Source organism: Oryctolagus cuniculus, chromosome 4, assembly GCF_964237555.1.
Source record: "Oryctolagus cuniculus chromosome 4, mOryCun1.1, whole genome shotgun sequence".
NCBI classification, from domain to species: domain Eukaryota; kingdom Metazoa; phylum Chordata; class Mammalia; order Lagomorpha; family Leporidae; genus Oryctolagus; species Oryctolagus cuniculus.
Window position 1 is genome coordinate 154,252,052 of NC_091435.1, and position 22,636 is coordinate 154,274,687.

Below are 22,636 nucleotides of genomic sequence, written 5' to 3' on the forward strand. Positions count from 1 at the left end.
ACTTGCCTGTTGAAGTCAGCCAGACTCACTGCTCAGAAATTTCTAAACGCTGATGACTCTTGTGTTGAGACATCCGATTTATACCTCTTCTTTGAGCTCTAGACTCATAGTTACACGCATCCACTGGACATTTTTACTTGGATGTTTAATAGACGTCGGAAAGTTGTGACTAAGCTAGATTGCCTGCTGGTGGATATTCACTCTCCCCCTACCCCCAGTTACCCAGCCCCAAACTCTGGAAGTCTGCATTGATTCCTGTCTCTCTCTCTAGATAATATTCAATTCATCAGGAAAACTGCCAGCCTTTCCCTTCAAACCAGGTTCATACCTTCACAGCTTCTCACCATTCAACTATTATTACCTGCTTTGTTCCTCACACACATTCTTCCTCCTAATGGGTTGTCCTATCATTATCCTGCATTCACGCCATTGAGAAATCTCAATACAGCAGGCTGGGGCTCCTTTCAAAATTATTTATTTTTTTAATTTGATTTTAGTTATATAAGTTTCATATATTTTGTATATACAGATTTAGGTCCTTTCAAAATTAGGAATCTGATGGTGTCACTACCTTGCTTCAAAACCACTTGAAGCATGTCCATTTCCTGCCGAGAAGTCCAAGATCTCGCAGTGGCTTTACTGCCCTATGTCATCCGGCTCTTCTTGTTCCTCTTGCATTTCCAGTTTCTCCATTAGTTGCTTTCTCCCACCATGCTATGGTCATTGATCTTGGAGACTTTGCTTAGCTGTCCCTGTAATTCTTTCGCCTGCCCAATACCACTTGTCTGACTAAATGGCTCTCTGAGTGTCTTCTCAGATCTCCCCTTCTCCCTGAGCCCTGACCTGATCATGGCCTTTAGCAGCTCGGCACTCTCTCCCTACTTCCACCCTACAAGGTCACCAAACTCCAAAACCCTTGACTTCTTCTTTCTCCTAGAGCGTTTACAACCTCCAGCACTTCACATAAATTACCTATCATTTATTGTCTGTCTTCTCCCAGCACACTAACACTTTCACTGTCCACAGAGCTATTACCACTGCCTAGAACAGGACACTACAAGAGTACTGCTACTTCAGAAAGTTTATGGGAAGATGGAATGAAAAGATAAACTTATTTTGATGCAAAATATTTGAAATCAATATATATATCAATATATATATAATATATAATAATATATAATATATAAAATGTATATAAATCAATATATATAAGGACTTTTCACAAAAATCATATGAAAAAACTATGCACAGATTTCAAATTTTTAACATATCTAGTGGATCTGAATGGTTTTATTTATAGAAGAGGAGACTGAGACCCAGAGGGGTTAAGAATCAGGAAAGCTCACAGAGCAAGTAAGTGTGGGACTGAAGTTCTAAACAGATTCATTTCCAAAATCCTTGCATGTATTCAAGCTTATTGTGTTGGTGACTCCTGTCTTTAAGTGCCTTTTTTAACTCAGAAAGATTTGCTTTTACTCGCTGGTGTTTGGGTTTAGTTCTTCCTAGGGGTGGGTTAGGGGACATTAGGAAAGGTTAAGGATAACCAATTTTTTTTTTTTTAATGCCAGTCCATTAATGGCATAATGCTTTGAGTTCAGGATTTTGATTCTAGCACTCCATCATGCATCATTTCAGTCATATGAATGAACATGCGCAATCTAAGTATGGGACAGAGTATCTGAACTGCAAAGAATGAAAACTGTGAAGCCCCCCCCCCTCCCTGCCCCAGGACTTCCTCCACTGAGCTGGAGGGAGGATCGGAGCCCTGGCTGGACTTCGGCTTGATGAAAACTAAGGCGAGAAAGCTATGTGTGTGATGTGGTTTGTGAGGATCAAAATTCAATATTGCAGGCAAGTCAGTCCTGAGGACTAATTTTCAGCAAAACTGAACTGTAGCAAAGTTTTCCGTGCAGGAAAGAAGGAACCATGCTTTTGGAGGTTTTACCTCTTCTGGTTATTTCTAAGGAGTGGGAGAGAAGAGATCAGATCTCCTTCACACCTCAGGTAGCAAAGTGGGTGATTGTGGATTTGCTTCAAGTTTTCATGGTGGCTCCCCCCACCCCCCAACCCCGATCCTCAGCTGTAGGTGACATTTTGGTCTCCACACTGCAAATCTTCACCTGCTCTGTCATCTCTGAATTTAGGTTGCACTTTCTGGTATCAGCCCAGTGATCTTCTCTTTCTCTTTCTTGCCTTTGCACCTCTTTGCTCACTCACTTCCTGACAAAATAAAACTAATTTTCATTCTGAAACTCTATTTAACCCTCTTCACTATTGCCAGTAATTCAAAACCAATAATTCCCCAGATGGCTTAAATTCAAGGAACTTTATTAAATGTTCAGGTTACTATAATGATTTTCTTTGAGAAATTTGAAAGAAGCCTTCTCACCATGCTTTTGCACTTCGAACTGGTAATTCAGAGCGTCTTCCACCGGGTTTGCAAACCCTCAGTCTCTTCCAGTGCTATCTATGGTGATCACAACTGTCAGTGGGTTTCCTGGCAGTGAACTCAACAACCCAAAACACCCTGCATTGTGGAGGCCCCGGGAAATGTTAAAAATAGCTACTTGGGGGAAAGGTTTAAGTTTTGGGCAGAATGGGGATAAAGATTTTGATTGAAAATGTGTCACTATGTTTTTAAATCTGTACACACAAAATACATGAAATTTGTAGACATTAAATAACATGTAGAAGAATGAAAGGAAATTAGCCCTGTCCTTAAGCTATTGCCACCATAGCTGCAGAACTTCTGACTGGGTGAGATTTCAGTCACATGAAGATGTTTTTGTACTGTATGTGTGAACAGACCACTTGCTATGGACATTTAGTTGTGCTAAGTCCACTGTAGCTTTCAGCATGCTACCTGAACCTGCTCTCCTCTTTAGACTTTAATTCTGGTTCTAGATTAGCTAGATGCCTGTTACGTTTTTAAGAATTCACATTGCAGGGCCACCGCTGTAACGAAGTAGGTTAATCCTCTGCCTGTGCCGCCGGCATCCCATATGGGCGCCGGTTCTAGTCCCGGCTGCTTCTCCTCTGAGCCAGCTCTCTGCTATGGCCTAGGAAAGCAGTAGAAGATGGCCCAAATGTTTGGGGCCCTGTATCCCAGCAGGAGACCCAGAAGAAGCTCCTGGCTTCGGATTGGCACAGCTCTGACTGTTGCAGCCATTTGGAGAGTGAGCCAGCAGATGGAAGACCTTTCTCTCTGTCTCTCCCTCTCACTGTCTATAACTCTAATTCTCAGATAAATAAATAAAATCTCTCTTAGAAAAAGAATTAACATATGGAGGACTGGACAAGCAGAAATTCAAATGTATACAAAAGTTCTCAAAGTAATAACAAACCCCAACCTGAAACATGCATAGCATTCCCCTACTTTGAGGAGTACAAAATCATTTAGAACAAAAACAAATAGGGAAAAAATATTTTCATCATTTATTTTAAAATAATTTTGCATAAAATTATTTTAGTTGATTTTTGCAGTACCCTTGAGAAGTGAATTTGATGTTTTAGCAGTTTCTTTGTTTGACCAGAGTTAAATTTTCAGTCAATGAAGTAAATGACAACCCTAAGGTCACGGAGCTATAAGTAGCAGAGATGGACATAAATATATATGTTCTTTTATTATTATTATTCATTTATTGGAAAGGCAAAGTCACAGAGAGTCAGTGGCAGAGACAGAGATAGAGAGAGGTCTTCCATTCGCTGGTTCACTCCCCAATTGGCTGCAACAGCTGGAGCTGCGCCGATCCGAAGCCAGGAGCCAGGAGCTTCTTCCGGGTCTCCCACACAGGTGCAGGGGCTTAAACACTTGGGGCATCCTCTGCTGCTCTCATAGGTCACAGCTATCCACAGAGAGCTGGATCTAAAGTAGAGCAATTGGGACTCAAACCGGTGCCCATATGGGCTGCCAGCACTGCAGTCGGTGGCTTCACCCACTATGCCACAGTGCTGGCCACAATATATATGTTCTTGAATCAAAACCCTGTGCTCTTACCATTGTATAAAATTGACATTTTATGAACCAAAACGAAACTGGACTTTAAAGAAATGATAGTAATAACAAAATAGAATAAATATTAATATTATATTAAATAGTAAATCCTCCACAAGCCAGAAAATCAAAACAGGAACATTAGTTTTTTAAAAAGACTGACTTCAGCATGGACCTGGATGATTTTCTTTCCATGAATTTGAGCATTACAGTGTACAAAAAAATAAAGAATGGTCATAGCCTTTTTATATAGGTTGGAGAAAAGATGCAATCATGTTCCTTTGGCCTTTGGAGGAGGCAGAGAAAGAAATTGCATTTTTCACAAGGCTAGCAAAACTGCTGAAAATGGATGAGTCACCGAGTTTGATAAGATCCATGACTGGGATCATAATTTGCAGTGATTCATCTGTGATTTCTTTCCCCTTCCAAAATAAGGTCTGAAACAAAACCAAAGCTTGAGGAAAAAGATAACAACTGGCATTTTTATCTCTTTTGTGTGTTCGTATGTGTGTGAAATGGAACTTATGATAGATTTAGAATACATCTGATTCTGCCACAGTAAGCGATCTTAATGATCATCTGGTCCACCCCCTCACTGCCCTTCCTGCCCTTCCCCCAAATTCTGGGGCTGAAGAGAATGAGGCCTTGGGGATGGTCCTTCATAGTTCATGTCAAAATCCAGTGCCTGTTCTGTCACATTGATGGTTCTTGGGACACAGCATTCCTTATTCCTGGCTTATTTCAGGAAGTAGGGAAAAGTCATAGCTGTTTCCTTATACCCTTCTCAGGTGCCAGAGCGTTCCTTTGCCAAATGTTATTAGTCACGTTTCTTTTTCTTGAACTGGTATGTAATTCAGCATCTTAGTTTATAGCTAAATGTGCAGTGTCCAGATCCTATGCAAGGTGGCATCTCATGCCTTTTCTCTTTTTTTCTGGTGCCTACGTTGCTCAGTAAAACTAAAACTCACATCCTCATGTGAAACTACAATCTCTAGGCATTTAACTCTATATGATTGTAAGATCTATTTTGCAGGGTTCCCTCATTGTTAAATTTGTAGGTGAAATTTAGTTCTGAATTGAGAAGTTTAGAAAAGAATTTATAAATATTGGAAGAAAAAAATGATACAGCCATTTTTTTTTTTAAAAAAGGCAGAGTGATAGAGAGAGACACAGAGAGATCTTTCATCTTCTGGTTCTCTCCAAATGACTTCAATAGCCATGACTGGGCCAAATCGAAGCCAGGAGCAAGGAGCTCCCTCTTGGTCTCCCACATGGGTGGCAGGGACCGAAGTACCTGGGCCATCATCCACTGCTTTCCCAGGGACTTTCACTGGCAAACGGATTGGAAGCAGAGTATCTAGGACTCTGACTGGTACTCTGATATGGAATGCAGGCATTGAAAAAGCAGCTGGGACTCGAACCGGTGCCCAAATGGGATACCGGCACTGCAGGCAGTGGCTTAACCTGCTGCACCACTAGGCAAGCCCCTTGCCTTTTTTCCTGATTACCATTTAGATACCATTTAGCCAAAGAGAAAGAGAAATCATTCTGACTATTGACAATTCTTGCTTCAGGAAACTTTCTCAAATGAACTCTGGTGAGATTTATGAGTCACACAGATCAGTCACATTCCTGAGCAGGATGTTACCGGCTTTCCTCGTGTTTGGAGATGTTGCTTTAGATAGAGGCAAATCGCAACAGATACTGAAGAATGGTAGACATTGTTGGACTTGTGTGTGTATGTGACCATTATTTGTTCACAGTTCAATAATATGGAGGATAAGAGGAAGCAAGACAGTGAGCAATAAAAATATATATTTTTTTTACTTCTTTTCCCCTTCTCATTCAATTTTTGACATTTTAGAACAAAACTTCTTTGTAATCAGAGGTCATGCCTTCCTAGATATTTTATTCAACCGTTTGAGTTTCCAACAGCCAACAATGACAATAACATATTATTAAAAATTACTTCTATGTAGCTTTGCAACAAAGACAGTTTCCAGCTTCGGATTTCAATTGGTTAAATTTTGAACCTGTGTTTCAAGCTGTCAATATTTACCCTGAGTAACTCTCACTCAAGTTTTAAAAATCTTTCTCTTCTGGCCCATGTGGAAAGGATTAGGGTAATGTTAAATTATTATGGGAAATGGAACTGAGTATGGGCAGTGAATATTAATTCGCTGCTCCCAATCTCTTTCTGTTTTGGATCCCAGTATCTTCGTGATAAGCGGGTCTTTACTGTCTCGAGGGGTTGGCAGGTAATGAAATATAAAAGCAGAGAAAATGGGCATTGGTGAATGCGATGCATCTTTGGGACAAACGACAGAAGACAAATTTGCAAGGATAAAATATGGGCTCACAAATGAACTCAGGAGGCTTGTGGCGATCTGTTCCCAATCACAGTGTGCACTCAGCCATGGCCTCAGCACTTCAGTATTTCTAAAATAATAACATGGAGAGTAAATAATTTGTCCTGCAATGCCCAGGGTGGGAGGCAGTATTCGGTAATGGACTGTGGTAGCGAATGTTTTGGACCTACTTGCCTCCCCAGCATTGGGCCCCAGACTGAAACCTCAATGTTTGAGTGGCAGAAGCAGCAATATTTAATCAGGGTCTCAGCAAAGAAGGAAAAGCACACTGAAAGGAACCCTTAAAAAAGACAGACAGACAGACAGACAGACAGAAAGAAGTCCTTTCCTGATATACAGACAATGTTAAAGGAAACTGAGGACTGGTGATACTGGGGAGATACTGCCAGCCTTGGTTCTTAGGGGATAAGTGGAGGAAGTGGTTGATGGAGGCCAGACAGAGCCCCTATGATGGAAGACATGTACATGAGAGGAAGGGTGGTTTTGCAGAAAGGGATGCAACCCATTTCTGAGTCACAAGTCAAGGGGCTTCAATCTCCTCTTCTTCCCTCCAGTATCCCAGTGGTGCCTACTGTTGGTCAAATGAGCTGGAAACCGGAGGACAAGGGGATCAGTTGACGCGGCACACACAGGTCAGTTTGCTGGGACACTGGTCAGGTAGGAGGGGCTGCAAAGTACCTCTGGGGGCAAAGGTAGTATGTTGAGACCAACTCTAGATAACTCCAGGCTTCTCTGGAGGAGATGATGAGGTATGCAGGCTGAGTGCTTCGACGGCAAGGATCCTTTGAAGCTCCAAGTTATGGAGGGGCAGGGGCTTCCATTTCTTGTAATGGAGCTGGGGGAACTGGATCTGTGAATCTCCAATTCATTCAGTGGCCTCCTTCTCAGGTAACATGTACCCAGGCTAAAATAGTGCTAAGGCAGGCATGTTGATTCAGAAAGGTCTCCAAATTTTAACATTACATATTCTACTAATCTTTATTGCCACAAATCCTAAATCCTATTATGACAAAGAATAAGCCAACTTATAACCAAAACGTTTCCATATTCACCAATATTCTGCAGAATATGAAGTTTGTATGGCAAATTTTAGGTTAAAAATGTATAGCATTATTGAGAGTCAATTTTACTAGTGTACCTTAAAAACACAAATGAAACTAATAATGAAATTAGTAGTTAAAATTGTTATAATGCTGCTGAGGATCTTTATCACTCTGATACTGAAACTCAAAGATAGTAGATGAAACATAGAAGTTGTATTAATAATAATGAATTTTTATTGCTAAACTAAATTTAACAAACAAAAGTAACAATTATATGATACACGAATTGTAGCCATTAAGACAGGACATGAATAAAGTAATGTAGTGTCTACTCAAGAAACCATTAAGTATCATTAATATTTTAATATATCGCATAAAATACTCATCCAAATATTTGAAATATTTCTGATAGATTAACCAAACATTTATAGTAACAATTACTTTCCATTCCTAACAATTAAAATGAAATTTAAATGATTAGGTTTCTTGGTTAGCATTAGTATTTACTCCTAAGTGCCTGGGTGAATTTGTTGTTAAATTAAAGATGGAAGTCACATATCCCTAGGTATAAATATTTTATATCTGTTTTATCAACTAAAGTACAAACTAAACTTAGTTCAGAACAGCACTAGTAAAGAGATGATTCGCGCAATGCTGTTAAACACCTACAGTGATTTTGTAGGAGGAGTCTTCAAAACATTTATGGAAAATACATATTATGAAAAAACTATTGAAGATTTCAAGTATTAGGCATTAAAATGAACTCATACTAACTTACTATGACATGTCCAAAGAGGTCTAGTTTGAGGCGCTAAGGAAGGTAAGGCATCTGTTTGAAAAGAGCCCGTCAGAGCAACGTATTGCTACAAATGTTGAAGCAAGAACAAACATCAGAAATTGATGGTATGGTGCAAGCATTTTGGTGCAGCAAGATAATTGCTGCCTGTGATGACTGCATCCCATAATGGGCACCCGTGTGAAATCTGGCTGCTCTGCTTCCAATCCAGCTCCCTGCTAATGTGCCTGGAAAAGCAGCTGAACATGGCCCAAGTGCTTCAGCTTGACCCAGCCCCTGCCCTTGTGGCCATTTGAGTAGTGAACCAGCAGACAGAAGATCTCTCTTTCTCCCCTCTCCTTCCTTGTCTCTGTCACTCGGTCTTTCAGTAAGTAAAATAAATATTTAAAGAAAACAAACGCTAGTGGTGAGGGTTGAGTTGTGATATCACTGATGTTTTCCAAAAGCTTTATTGTACTGTGCCCCAAAGAAATCAGCAGTTTATGAATGAACAACTCATGTCAAGAAGGGACAAGATGATGTTGAAGATGAAGTCCACAGCAGAATCAATTTTCATCAAAAACTTAATCTTATTCATGCCCTAATTGAAGAAGATGAATATTTAACAGCAGAAACAATATAATAGACATCTCAGTTGATTCAGTTTACATAATTCTGACTGTAAAATAGTAAAGCAAACTTTCCACATGATAGATGCCAAAACTATTGCACCCAGATCCGTTGCCGACAAGAGTAGAACTTTTAATGGAAATTTTAACAAGTGGGATAAATATCCTGATGCATTTCTTTGTAAAATTGTGACAGGAGATGAAACATGGCTGTACAGTACAATCCTGAAAACAAGGCACCGCCAAAGCAATGGCTTCCAAGAGGTGAAAGTGGTCCAATCAAAGCAAAAGTAGACCATTCCAGAGCAAAGGTCTTCGTAACAGTGTTTCTCAATGCCCACGGCATTTATTTGGTTTGTTGACTTTCTGAAGGGCCACACAATGATAACTTTAGTGTATTAGGAGACTGTTCAGAGAAAGTTAGCCAAAACTTTGGGAGAAAAACAGCACGGAAAGCTTCCTTAGAGTTCTTCATCACAGCGACAGTGCTCCTGTTCATTTCTTTCATCAAAAAGGTCAGGACTGGGTGTTTGGCACAGTGAGCAAGATGCTCCTTGGCATAAACAAGACTAGTGTCTGCAAATACTAGCTGATAGAATAAAAAAAGGGAAAGAACGATCCAACATGGGAAGCAAGATACACAGCAGACTCATAGAATGGCAGATGTCCTAAACAGCACTCTGGCCTCAGAATCAGCCCTTAAAGCATGCGGATCCGGCTGAAAAGCCCATGAGAGTATTTCAGGCATGGAAAGCCAAGACACTCTGGCAAAAAAAAAAAAAAAAAAAAAATGACCTAAATGAAAGATCTCCGTGAGTGAGATCCCAGTGGAAAGAACAGGTCATCAAAGAAGGAGATACCTTTCTCTGAAGGGAGGAGAGAACTTCCACTTTTACTATGACCTTGTCTAAATATGATCAGAGTCAGTGAGCTCAAAAGGTTTCCATAGCCTTGGCAACTCATGACAAGAGCCTAGGGTGATTACTGATGCCATAAACAAGAGTGTCAATTTGTTAAGTGAACAACAGGAGTCACTGTGCACTTACTCCTCACGTAGGATCTCTATCCTTAATGTGCTGTACATTGTGATTTAATGCTATAACTAGTACTCAAACAGTATTCTTCACTTTGTGTTTCTGTGTGGGTGCAAACTGTTGAAATCTTTACTTAATATATGCTAAACTGATCTTCTGTATATAAAGAGAATTGAAAATGAATCTTGATGTGAATGGAAGGGGGGAGGGAGAGGGAAAGGGGAGGGTTGCGGGTGGGAGGGAAGTTATGGGGGGGGGAGCCATTGTAATCCATAAGCTGTACTTTGGAAATTTATATTCATTAAATAAAAGTTAAAAAAAAAAAGATGCTCCTTGGGATGCCCATGTGTGGGGAGCAACCCGGACTGGACTGAGTTACTGGAATTAAGACTTATTCTATGCATCTGCTCTCCCACAATATGGTGCTGGGAGAGGAGAAAACAGCTTCTACGCAGCTGCCTCTTGCCAACTTGAGTGATGACCTCCAGGAGCTGATCCTGCTCCTGATTGGAGGAGAGCAGCGTACTCGGCGTGTGGGCAGCCGAGTTGGGATTGGTGGAGGAGGACTATAAAGGAGGAGAGAGACAACATGCGCCAGGAACATCTAAGGGGAACATCTATCTGAAGGAACACCTGTGCAGCCCCCGAGAGAGCCGGCCGGCGGTGTGCCGCTCCCCCGCGGAAGTGGGGAATGTGGCAGGGGGAACTGCCCTTCCACGGAGGTGGAAGGGACGGTAGCCAACCCGGGAAGAACCAGCAGCAAACCCAGGGAGGGCCAAGCAGACAAAAGAACAGCGCAGGGTCCTGTGTCGTTCCTCCACGAAGACGGGGAGCGACACCCATGTTCCATTTTGGAGTGCCTGGATTTGAGTCCTGGCTCCACTCTTGATTTCAGCTTTCTGAAAATGTGCATCCTGGATAGCAACAGGTGATGACTCAAGTGGTTGGGTATATGCCCACCAACATGGGACAGCTACATAGATCCTGGGCTACTGGCTTCAGCCTGGCCCCGCCCCAGCTATTGCAGGCATTTAGAGAGTGATCCAGAAGATGGGAAATCTCTGTCTGCCTCCCTGCTTGTATCTGTCTTTCTGCCCTTTAAATGATTGGACAAACAACAACAACAACAACAACAACAACAAACAGTATAATTTTGCAAGAGCAACCATGGAATACCATCTCAATGTCCTAATTTGACTCCTTTTGACTTCTTTTCATTTCCTACTCTCAAAAAGTCTGTAGAGGGCACCTATTTTCTTCAGCTGTTGGTGCAGAAAAAGGCTACGTGGAGATGGTTAAATTCTCCAGGAGCTGCAGTTCTTTAGGGATGGCCTAATTATCTGGCATCATAGCTTACAAAACTGTTTTGACCTGGATGGAGTTCATGTGGGGTAATATAATTTATATTGTTTCTGTCTTTTAATTTTGTGTTTCCATGAACATTTTGAAGTACTCTCATGTTTCGAAGGCACTAGAATGTTTATGGCTCTTATCTTTTAGGCTGTCTTAACAGAGTTCTCTGAGGAGTCATTTGAGGTTCTGTAAGATGTTAAAGTTTATTGTTGGCAGAGTGCATCACACTACTCTCACTGTTTTCTGCCCACCTGCAGAAGGTGACAGATAGCTAATCCTTTGCAGGTAGAAGATGTTAGGTGACCATGGGAATTAGGTAGGAGGAATTCTTCTTTATTGTTATGTTAAAAGTGAACAAACAAAATCACATTATATTTTTGTCATTTCTCTAAATTAATGTTATTGTCCTATTTTATCCCAGTGGTTAGAGAAAGAAGTTGCACTCTGCTTACCTCTTATTTCCCTCCCTTCTCCTAATTGCTGAATGAATTTCTACTCATTCTATCTCCCTTTATGAGCTATGTGTGTGTGGGGGGGGGGGGAGCAGTTTTCCTTGATTTTCTAAGGCTGGAGGGCACTGCCTTATGCTATACCACTTTAGCATCTTCTTCTATTTAGCGTTCATCACACACAATTATTTATTTCTGAAGTTATTTATTTATCTGTCTTCCCAGTGTACAGCATCTTAATGAATACCAAGGCCAACTCTTCTTAGTCTCATTATAATCCCCAGTAACCACTCCCCATTACATTCTCAGTTAAGGATTCAGAGTGACTAATGTTTCAATCTAGGGTCTTTTCTCTTGAATGGTATATAAGAAGCTATGGATACCCATATACCCTCAACATATTTCTGAGCTCATCATATGACATCTAACTGCCAACATCTGTAACTACTCACATGAGTACTTTGATGGAAACCACTGCAGGAGAATGTTGGGTAGCCATAAACACATGGGAATCAGTGTTTCTTTGAGTGTCCCTCGACCAATGACTGATAGGACTTGGTGGGTTAGTACCCTAGATCCTTTGTCCCTTGGATAAGAGGCTCTGAGGCTGCACTGCACATTGGCTCCCGGAGTTTCCCAGTGAGTTGAAGTGCTGGTGGATCCAGTGGGAACTTGTACTGAAGCATTTTACTGGCTTTATACTGTACTTTTCGGGAATCATCTCCCTAGTAAATCAGTTGTGTGTGAATCCTATCTCCAGGCCTGCTTGTAGGAAAACCCAAACTAAAACAGCCTGCTTCATGGAAGGAATTGGATAGGTCCAAGCCAGTGAGTGGAAATGTGTGCACATATCTCCATGCAAACACATTATGACTTCAGCCCTAGCTTCTTACTGTTTTGTCCCTTAAATGATTTTTCTTTCACATACCTATTTCCAACAGTGTGTTTGCAAAAAGCTGAAGGAGATGCACATAATATGTCCAATGCAGGACAAGATCTAGTAAATGAGCATAGTGCCAAATGCAGTATATTCCCCACTTCCCAGTTACATTATCCACTCTGCCAGTCTTACGCCACGTTCCAAACCTAATCCCAAGCACTGCTTACTGTGTGCTGCAGCGCTGAGGGTTGAGAGTGGCAGTACAGCGGTGAAAGGGATTCCATTTCAATGCCTTGCAGGGCAAGTGACTGGATTACAGCTGTGTCAAAATGCACAGTTACACTGTCAACTTCGCAGGGCTGGGCTGCCTGGTGTCTAGTTGCCCCAATACTTGATTGTTTTCTGGAATGTACTACGTAACGTCTTCTTCAGAGCTTGCCCAAATTTCATCTTGTCAGTGAAACTTTCCTTGAAAACACTCGGGAAGTCTTAAACTCCACCTCTGTCCTCTCCCAGCACCCCTGCTTACTGTTAAATTTTCATTCATAGAACTTATCACTGGCATTCTTTTGAAATTTGTATGTATTTGATTTTTATTTATTGGAAAGGAAAGAGGAGGGGGAGAGAGAAAGAGAGACAAGCTATCTTCTATCTGCTGGATCATTGCCAGGGGTGGGCCAGGCCAAAGCCAGGAGCCAGGAACTCCATCCAGGGTATCCCATGTGGGTGGCAGGACCCAAGTACAGGCTGTTGCTAGTCCCTTGTCCTTATAGTGACATGTATACTTATCAGACTCTAAAATTGTGGATTTTGATTGGAGGGTAAAGTCATTTTAGAAATTGAGAATCTTTCCAATATCCTAACCTAACTGATAAAACTGGGTAGCTTTACAAAGTGGTATTTTCTATGGTATATTAAATAAATGTCGATTTTTAAAGATTCTATAGTTATAGTTGGACCTTACTTCTTTTCTAAGATCTTCAGGAATGCCAAGGTATTACACAAAAATAACCAAGGAGCAGCAAACACCAAAACCCTCCTCTCTTCATCTTTTTCTTTTCTTTTCTTTTTTAAGATTTATTTATTTATTTGAAAGGCAGAGAGAAAGAGAGAGAGAGAGAGATTTTCCATCTGCTTGTTCATGCTCCAATTGGCTGCAAGGGCCAGAGCTGCTCCGCTCTGAAGCCGGGAGCCAGGAGCTTCTTCCGGGTCTCCCACATGGGTGCAGGGGCCCAAACACTTGGGCCGTCTTCTACTGCTTTTCCAGGCCACAGCAGAGAGCTGGATCAGAAGTGGAGCAGCCAGCACTTGAACTGGTGTCCATATGGGATGCCTGTGCTGCAGGCGGCACCTTTACCCACTACACCACAGCACCTGCCCCTCTTTATCTTTTTCAGCCCAAGATTTTCCTTGTCTTTATAACTTATCTTTGTAGCCCAATCTATGAATTCCTGCCTGCAGCCTGCTGAATGCCTCATAATCAATAACAGTGCAGCAGTCAGGCTGGGATGGCTATAGGGGGTTAAAAAAAGGACAGAGAAACCCTCAGCCTAGTGTTATCTGTCACTCATCACCGCTTCCTCAGTACAGTTGCTGGTGTCAGGAACTTGCCCAGGTTTCTATTGTTTTGCTACAAAATCCTGGACTGTGAGAATGAGACATTCCGTTTGCCCACTAACGCATCGTGAAAAACTACTCAAGTGTACATTCTGTCTTCCTCTTATTCTTGTTTTTTCTTCCCTTTCCCACTTACTTTGCTAACTACAATCCCAGAAGCACTGATAGCCTGCACGCTTGTCTTATTCCAAATCTTGAAGAGAATGCCCGCAACAATGGTTGCCATTAAGTATGTAGGCTGTACATATCTTGGTAGAAAACGTAAAAATGGTTATTTTTAGCCTACGTTTGCTAAAAGAGTGTTTTCTAAATATAAATGAATTCCAGTTTTGGCAAGGCTTTTCTAAATGTCATTGATACGTTTATGCACTTTTTTCTTTGTTTATTGGAATGATTTGTATACAACGATTTTCTAATGTTAAAACACCTTACAAGCTTGGGCCAACCTTAACTTGGGAAAGAACATGTGTTTCATCTCTTTATATATTGCTGGATTTGGTTTGCTAGTATTTTAAGTACAATATTTTCATCTCCATCCAGTTGGGCATGCAATTTTATTTACATGTTCTGTGCTCATCATGTTTCGGCATTAAGGTCATTTTACCCTCATGAAATGAACTAGAGTGTGATTTCATTCATTCCTTCTGCAGAAGATTTTGTGATTGTTTGCATTACTTGTTTGTTGATTTTTAATAGAATTCATCAATAAAATAATGTGAGAATAGCCAATGCATACCTACTAGAGTAGGTAAAAAGAAAAAAATTTTAATGACTTATGCAATGCTTTCAAGGATGTGGGGAGACAGAAAGGCTAGTAGGAATGCAAATTGCATTGGTCACTTTGAGCAACACTATAGCAATTTATTACAAAGTTTAACATAGACTTCTCATATAATCCATCAATCCCAATGCTAAGTATTTACCCAAGAGAAATTACAACATGTCTACACAAAAAGCTCTCAGAGACTAGCTATTGAAACTTTACTCATAATTGCCAAAAAAAAAAAAAAAAAAAACAACCTGGAAACAAACCAATTGTTCATCAACCAGTGTGCATGGATAAACAAAGTGTGCATTCATAGAATGGCACACTCAACATTAAAAAGAAATAGACCACTGATTTACACAGGATGGGCAAACCTTTATGCTATGTGACAAAAGGTCAGATAAATTGCTATATATTGTATGATTTCATTTACAAGACATTTTGGAAAAGAAAATTCCTGGTTCACAAATCAAGTTAGTGGGTATCAAGAGGTGGACTACAAAGGCACATAATGAAACTTTTGGGGTGATATCTGGATTGTGGTGATGGTTACACAACTATATACACAGTTGCCAGGGCTGTGGCATGGCAGGTGAAGCTGCTGCCTGGTGCCAGCATCCCATATGGACGTTCGTTTGAGTCCTGGCTGTTCTGCTTCTGATCTAGCTCCCTGCTAATGCGCCTGGAAAAGCAACAGAGGATAGCTCAAGTGCTTGGGCCCCTGTATTTATGCACGTGGGAGACCCAGAAAAACTCCTGACTCCTGGCTTCAGATCGGCCCAGCTCCAGCCATTTCAGCCATTTGGGTAGTAAATTAGTGGATGGAAGATTTCTCTCTGTCTCTGCTTTCTGCTTCTCTCTCTCTGTAACTCTGCCTTTCAAATAAATAAATAAATTTTTAAAAAGATTCAACTGCCTTTAAAAACAACTGACTATGCTTGTCAAAACTCATTGAACTGTGTATCTAAAATTATGAATTTTACTTTATGCAAATTAAACCTCCATGAAAGCAACCCTGGGACTAGAGTTACTTCATAAGAATATTGTAAACTATTAATTCAGTCCTTCAACTGTCGGGACTATTTAGATTTTTCAATTATTCTGTACCAATTGTTTTTACTAGAAATTTGTGTTATTTTTTGTGTTTCTACGCTTAGGATTATCATTTAAATATTTTCAATATGGGTAGATATGACTTCATTTTCATTTCTGATAAAATTTAAGCTTTGCTTTTTACTAAGTCAAACAGATGTTCACACTTCATTAAAATTACAAATCACAACTTTTTGGTTTCTTCAATGCATTCCATTGTAGAATTCATTGATTTTCCTCTTTTGTATTTTTCCACTCTTCGTTTGTTAATTTCCTTTCTTTAATTTTTTTTGTACTTGTCAACTTCTTGCATTAATTTTTAACTTCTTATTTTCTAACATAAGAATTTAAGACACTACATTTCCTCTAAATACTGCTATAGCTGAATTCCACAGGTTTTAATAGGTAATGTTGTAAAATTCTTCATCTCAGGTATGTACTATGATTTCTTCCTTGACCCTTTTCATTAAAGAAAATTCCAGTTTTATTTTTAATTTATTGAGGTTCTCTTTGGTTATTTGCAAATCTGCTTGCTATTACAGTTTCAAACCTCTTTTTATTCTGGAACGTTAGGACACATAGTTATTGCATATTCTGTGTCTGATTCTATGCTAGTATTTATTATCACCTTAATGCCATGGAGTTAATTTCCTTGAGGGTTTAGTAATTCTTGACTGAAAGTTGTCCTTGAAACTTTACCTTCCAAATTCTCTGAGGCTTGTGAGGAAAATTATGTTTTTAAAAGATTTATTGATTTATCTGAAAGAGTTACAGAGAGGGAGGAGACAGAGAGAGAGAAAGCGAGCTTCCATCCGATGGTTCACTCCCTAGTTGACCGCAATGGCCAGAGCTGCACCGATCTGAAGCCAGGAGCCAGGAGCTTTGACTGGGTCTCCCACGCAGGTGCAGGGGCCCAAGGATGTTAGCTGCAGTCAATTGGGAGCAGTTAACTGTAGTCTTTAGCTGAGGATTCTGAAGCTGTGTCCAGACCCAGAGATAAGAATGCTGCCTATGTTTGTGATATTTTAGATTGAACTGAAATGGACAGTGGTGATGGATGGTATATATGCTATACTGTCCTTCTAAACAAATCTTCTGTTTATTTTGAACATTTCAAAGACTGATCATTGGACTATTCCAATGCTACTTATGATTTTGAATTCCAAAATGTAGTGAGTAGCAGTCTTCCTGAAATATTCTATATAGAGATTTCAAGTCCATTGCTTTAACCACTCAGCCACGACTACCTTGTATAGAGATTTCAAGGCTTTAGTATTTGAATGGACTTATTAATTAAAGGAGAATATTAAGAGGTCTATTAGTGAATTTCTAATGGTCATCACATTAAAGGCAAAACAGTCACAGCAGTAACTTTAGATGGTACCATGCATGAGTAGGATTATCTGGTTCCATTTGTCTCCCATATTTTGTTTCCTGTTCTTTTTTTTTTTTTATTTTTTTGACAGGCAGAGTGGTCAGTGAGAGAGAGAGACAGAGAGAAAGGTCTTCCTTTTGCCGTTGGTTCACCCTCCAATGGCTGCCGTGGCCGGCACGCTGCGGCTGGCACACCGCGCTGATCCGAAGGCAGGAGCCAGGTGCTTCTCCTGGTCTCCCATGGGGTGCAGGGCCCAAGCACCTGGGCCATCCTCCACTGCACTCCCTGGCCACAGCAGAGAGCTGTTTCCTGTTCTTACGATCTGGTAAGGGGCCTGCACTGTGGCATAGCAGACTAAGCCTCTGCCTTCAGTGCAGCATCCCATATGGCCTCTGGTTCCAGTCCTGGCTTCTCTACTTCTGGTCCAGCTCTCTGCTATGGCCTGGGAAAGCAGTGGAAGATGGCTCAAGTGCTTGGGCCCCTGCACCCACATGGGAGACCCATGTGGTCTCGCTGCCTCTCAAATAAATAATAAAATAAAAATATTTTTAAAAAGAAATCAATATGGTATGAAAAATAAGTAAGTATTTTGGAGCTATCCATAGTCTTTTGGAGGTAACATCTTTAAAATATTTTTATGGTTATATTTTTCAGAGATGATATTAACTATGAGTGAGCAGAAACTTGAGAAAAGGATTGTAGGAAGTTGGTGGTAGGCAGAAAAGTCATTGGATTATGTACTACCAATTTGATTATCCCTTACAATAGAAATTAGCCAATAGTAGACCACAATGTAAACACCTTATCTTTGCTGAAATTTAAAAAAATTACATTTTAAAATCAAATGGCTAGATATATGCAGATTTCTTAATAAATAGAGCTCCTGTTCCCGATGAGGTTTTTTACTGGCTGTGTGCTACCAGCTTTTTCATCATCTAATAGCTTTTATAAGTAAGAGTAGCCCTTCTCCAATCCCCTGTGGATGACTGAGACTGTAGACAGTACTTAAACATGCATACAAAGGATCTCCAAAAATTTTGTGGGAAATGCATATTATGAAACCAGACGTGGATTTCAGGTTTTTTTTTTTTTTTTTTGCACTGAAATAAGCATATCTTTAAATTCTGTTTTTCCCAACACTTTATGAAGTATGCTCATAGACTGTCTTTTTCCTATACCTTCATACCTATACCTATAATAATGTTTAAGTTATAAATTACCCACAGTCAGGTATGAACAGTTGCTTACTATAGAGGTTAGCAACCTCAGGATATGGTTTTTTTCTCTTTCCTTATTAAGTCAAGGATTTCCACCTTTTCGCTTACAGGAAGCACTTCACTGCTTCTCTTTTTCATATGTGAATTGCCAACATCACTACTGCATGCCTTGGGACTATTGTTAATTAAAACAGAGGTTGCTTGAACACAAGCATTGTGATACTACGATAGTCAATCTGATGACTGAGATACCTAAGTGCCTAACGGGAAAGTAGCATATACAGCTTGGATACAGTGGACGAAGAGAGGATTTATGCCTTGGGTAGCATAGAATGGGGTGACGTGACATTTTGACATGTTAATGAGGACGGTACATAATCTAAAATTTCAGAATTTCTTATTTTATGTATTTATTTCTGAAAATTTCTATTAATGTTTTCAGCCCAAGGAAGGCCACAGGTAACTGAAACCATGGAATGTGAAACTACAGATACGGGGGCCTACCGCACCTAATGTGAGTCTGGAATTATTTTAGGTTCTATGCTAGTTGCATTGCAAAAAAATGAAGGACTTTGTTTAATGTTAGCATAAACAAAAAATGTGGTAGGACAGAAATAAAGTCTTCCTAGTTGGCACGAGTAAATACTTTCATTGGTGGACATTGTTCAATACTGATAATGACATTTAATAGAAAGTGGAGAGCAGGAAATTGAAGAAATAGCATTTAAAATTCAAGCAGAAAATATGAGAGAGAAGAAACCATGTGAAACAGTGAATGGTTACCAGATCTTTCCACGACTGGAAACCAATAAAAAACCAACCACCTCTCCTGAGCCTGGATTTTATCTCCTCCTGCTTCCTAAAATGCCACCTTCTGTTATCTTTTCTCCAGAATCTCCTACTCTTGTCTTTTCTCTCCTCAGCATAGAAATGAGCTCAAGCCTCTCCCATTTTAAAAATACACAAGCAAACAAAACATGCAAAACTATGTTCCTTGACCTTAAATTCCCTTCTGTTTCCTACTTATCTTTCCTACAAAATGTCTTAAAAAGAAGCTTGTCCTCATTGTGTCCTCACCTACGCATTGTGCTCCCACCTCTGCCGCACCACACTAAAATCCTCTCTCACCAAGGCCACCAGGCGGAGTTCTTCAATCCAGAGGCACAGTGGGCTCCTCTCTCTACTTAGCGCTCCGCCACATGGCTGCACCCTTTGCTAATACCGGATATCAACCTCACCGCCTTCACTAAACATCTGCAAAGTAGCTTCATTCCGTGGAGTGGGGCAATTGCTATGTTCTTAATTTTCTCGGGCTCCATTTCAATCACCTCCAGCAGAAAGGAACTTAATTCTTAGTGTAGTCTCCTTATTGTAAAGGTTAAGACTGTTGAGGGTGGTTCAAGTGCTGGTTGGGATGCCTGCCTCCCGCATTGGAGTACCTGCTATTTGATACTCACCTGTGGTCCAAAGCCAGTGAGGCAGCAGTAATGACCCAAATAATCAGGTCCCTGCCACTCATGTGGGAGACACGATTGAGTTTCTGGTTCTTGTTTCAGACTCCCAGCTGTTGTGGGCATTTGGAGAGTTCACCAGCAGATTGGAACTAACATGCTCCCTTTCTCTCTCTCCCTCTTTTGTTCTCCCCCCCCCTCTCTCTCCCTCCCTCCCTCTCTCTATGTCTAGATACACACAGAAATTATTGAGCCAGGTGGTAATTTAAAATGTATAGGGAAGGTTTTTGTTTTGCTTTTTATTGTTATGTACATGAGAGGTCTTCAAAAAGTTCATGAAAATGCATGTTATGAAAAACTAGGCATAGGTTTCAAGTTTTTTTGCTTCAACATAAACTCCTCTTTCATTCCATTCCTCTATGAACTTTTTGAAGTATCCTCATAATTTTTAAAGACAAATTGACCACAAAGCTCACAACAAGAGTCAGCAGTCTTTTATCCATCCTTACCAATACATCTGCTCTCAAAGGAACCCACTTTCCACTCTTAAGAGTTGTTGTTTTGCATTTAATTTCATGTTTTTCAAATATGTGTGTACAGCTATTTCCTGAGTTTTCCACTCTAAACATTATTTACTGAATTTCTATTATGCTGGTGAGGATTTGAGGCCTTTGCTTCCTTCTCCATTATTGAGGAATCAAATCAGCATTCATTTTCTCAGTGTTTATATTTTAATGTCTTCCTAAAGATTTTTCACTATAAGACCAAAAGATGAACTATAATTTTGTTTTCTTGCATGTACAAGGTTTGTTCTCCTTAATTGAATAAATGTGTCAAATGTTTGTGCTCTTTCTGTGTTTTATGTCTATATCACTGATCACTGTTTTTTTTTTTTCCAACTTGACAATTCAAACATTACTACTGCCTATAATACTTTTTTGCACTATTCAAATGAGTCAGGTATGTTACCTATTTTTAATCTACTAATTTAAAAAAATTTATTTGAAAGGCAGACACACACACACACACACACACACATGGGGGCAGGGGGAGGGAAGGAGGGACAGGGAGGGAGAGACAGAGAATCTGATCAGCTAATTCACTCCCTGGGTATCAAGAATAGCCAAGGCTGTCCCAGGCCAAAGCCAGGAGCCAGGAACTCCATTTTAGTTTTCCACGTGGGTGGCAGGGACCCAAGTTCTGGGACTATAACCTAGTGCTTCCCAGGTTACACATTAGCAAATGAGAAGCAGAGACAGCGCTTGATCCTAGGCACTCGGATAGGGAATGCTGGGATCCCAAGTGGCTGCTTAACCTACTGTGCCTCAATGCTTTTCTCTATTTTTATTTAAAACAAAAAATATTAGGGCCAGCCTTATAGTACAGTGGGTAAGGTTTCCACCTGTGCTGGCGACATAGGCACCAGTTTGAATCTCACCTCTTCCATTTCTGTTCCAGCTCCCTGCTAACGGCCTGGGAAAAGCAGCAGAAGATGGCCCAAGTGCTTGGATCTCTGCCACCCATGTGGGAGATCCAGATGAAGCTCCTGTCTCCTGGCTTCAGCCTGACTCAGCCAGGGCCATTGTGGCCACTTGGGAAGTGAACCAGCAGATGGAAGTCCACTCCCTCTCTCTCTGTAACTCCGATTTCAAATAAATAAATACATCTTTAAAAAAAAAAAAGCAACCTTACTCTGATTCTATGTCTCCCTCCTAAACATTCTATCATCTTTATCTAATCCAGATATGTCTTTCTGTAGGACCACCACTCCGTCATCTAGGGACTTCCCATTACCCTCACCCAATGAAACTTACGTCTCTCTCTTGGCCAAGGTGCTCTGTCCTAGGTATGTGACTGTGGTCAAGCATTCTCCTGGCTTTTGGTGAAGCACAGCCTAAACTAGCTTCAGAGCAAGGAGTCCTAGGAGGTCTATGCTTTAACACTTTTTATTTCTGGTATTTTTATTCTATTCTTAAATTTGTTTTTTAGCTTTTTTTAACTTTCATTTAATAAATATAAATTTCCAAAGTACAGCTTTTGGATTATAGTGGCTCCCCCCCCCCCATAACTTCCCTCCCACCCGCAACCCTCCCATCTCCCACTTCCTCTCCCATTCCATTCACATCAAGATTAATTTTCAATTATCTTTATATACAGATCAATTTAGTATATATTAAGTAAAGATTTCAACAGTTTTGCACTCCCACAGAAAGTGTAAAGTACTGTTTGAGTACTAGTTATAGCATTAATTCACATTGTACAACACATTAAGGAAATTTGGTTGCTAGTTTGACAGAGCACAGCATTTATGTCAAAAATCATTGTTCTCCCAAATATTAAAGGTGTGATTCCCTCTTCTTCCTGCTTCTGGTACTGTTAATGAGAAGTTCGTGTTGTTTTGATGTTCATTCCTCAATATGTGACACTCTCCCTGGCAGTTTTTGGGGAAGACCTTGCTTTGGGTCATTTTTATTCGTTGTGCTGGGTGCTGAGAGCCGGAGAGAAGGGTGCTAACGATCTCATAGTTTTTTTTTTTTTTTTTTTTTGACAGGCAGAGTGGACAGTGAGAGAGAGAGACAGAGAGAAAGGTCT

General features: G+C 40.4%; 1 long non-coding RNA gene across 1 annotated transcript in view; it reads left to right on the forward strand.

Annotated features, from left to right (window-relative positions):
• The window catches only part of LOC103350357 (uncharacterized), a 38,863-nt gene extending 17,139 nt beyond the window's left edge, over positions 1–21,724 (forward strand). The window contains exons 2-4 of the long non-coding RNA XR_518354.4: positions 6,918–6,995; positions 19,036–19,107; positions 21,503–21,724. This is a non-coding gene — a long non-coding RNA (uncharacterized lncRNA). The remainder of the gene's footprint in view (positions 1–6,917; positions 6,996–19,035; positions 19,108–21,502) is intronic.
• Positions 21,725–22,636: the final 912 nt, after the last annotated feature.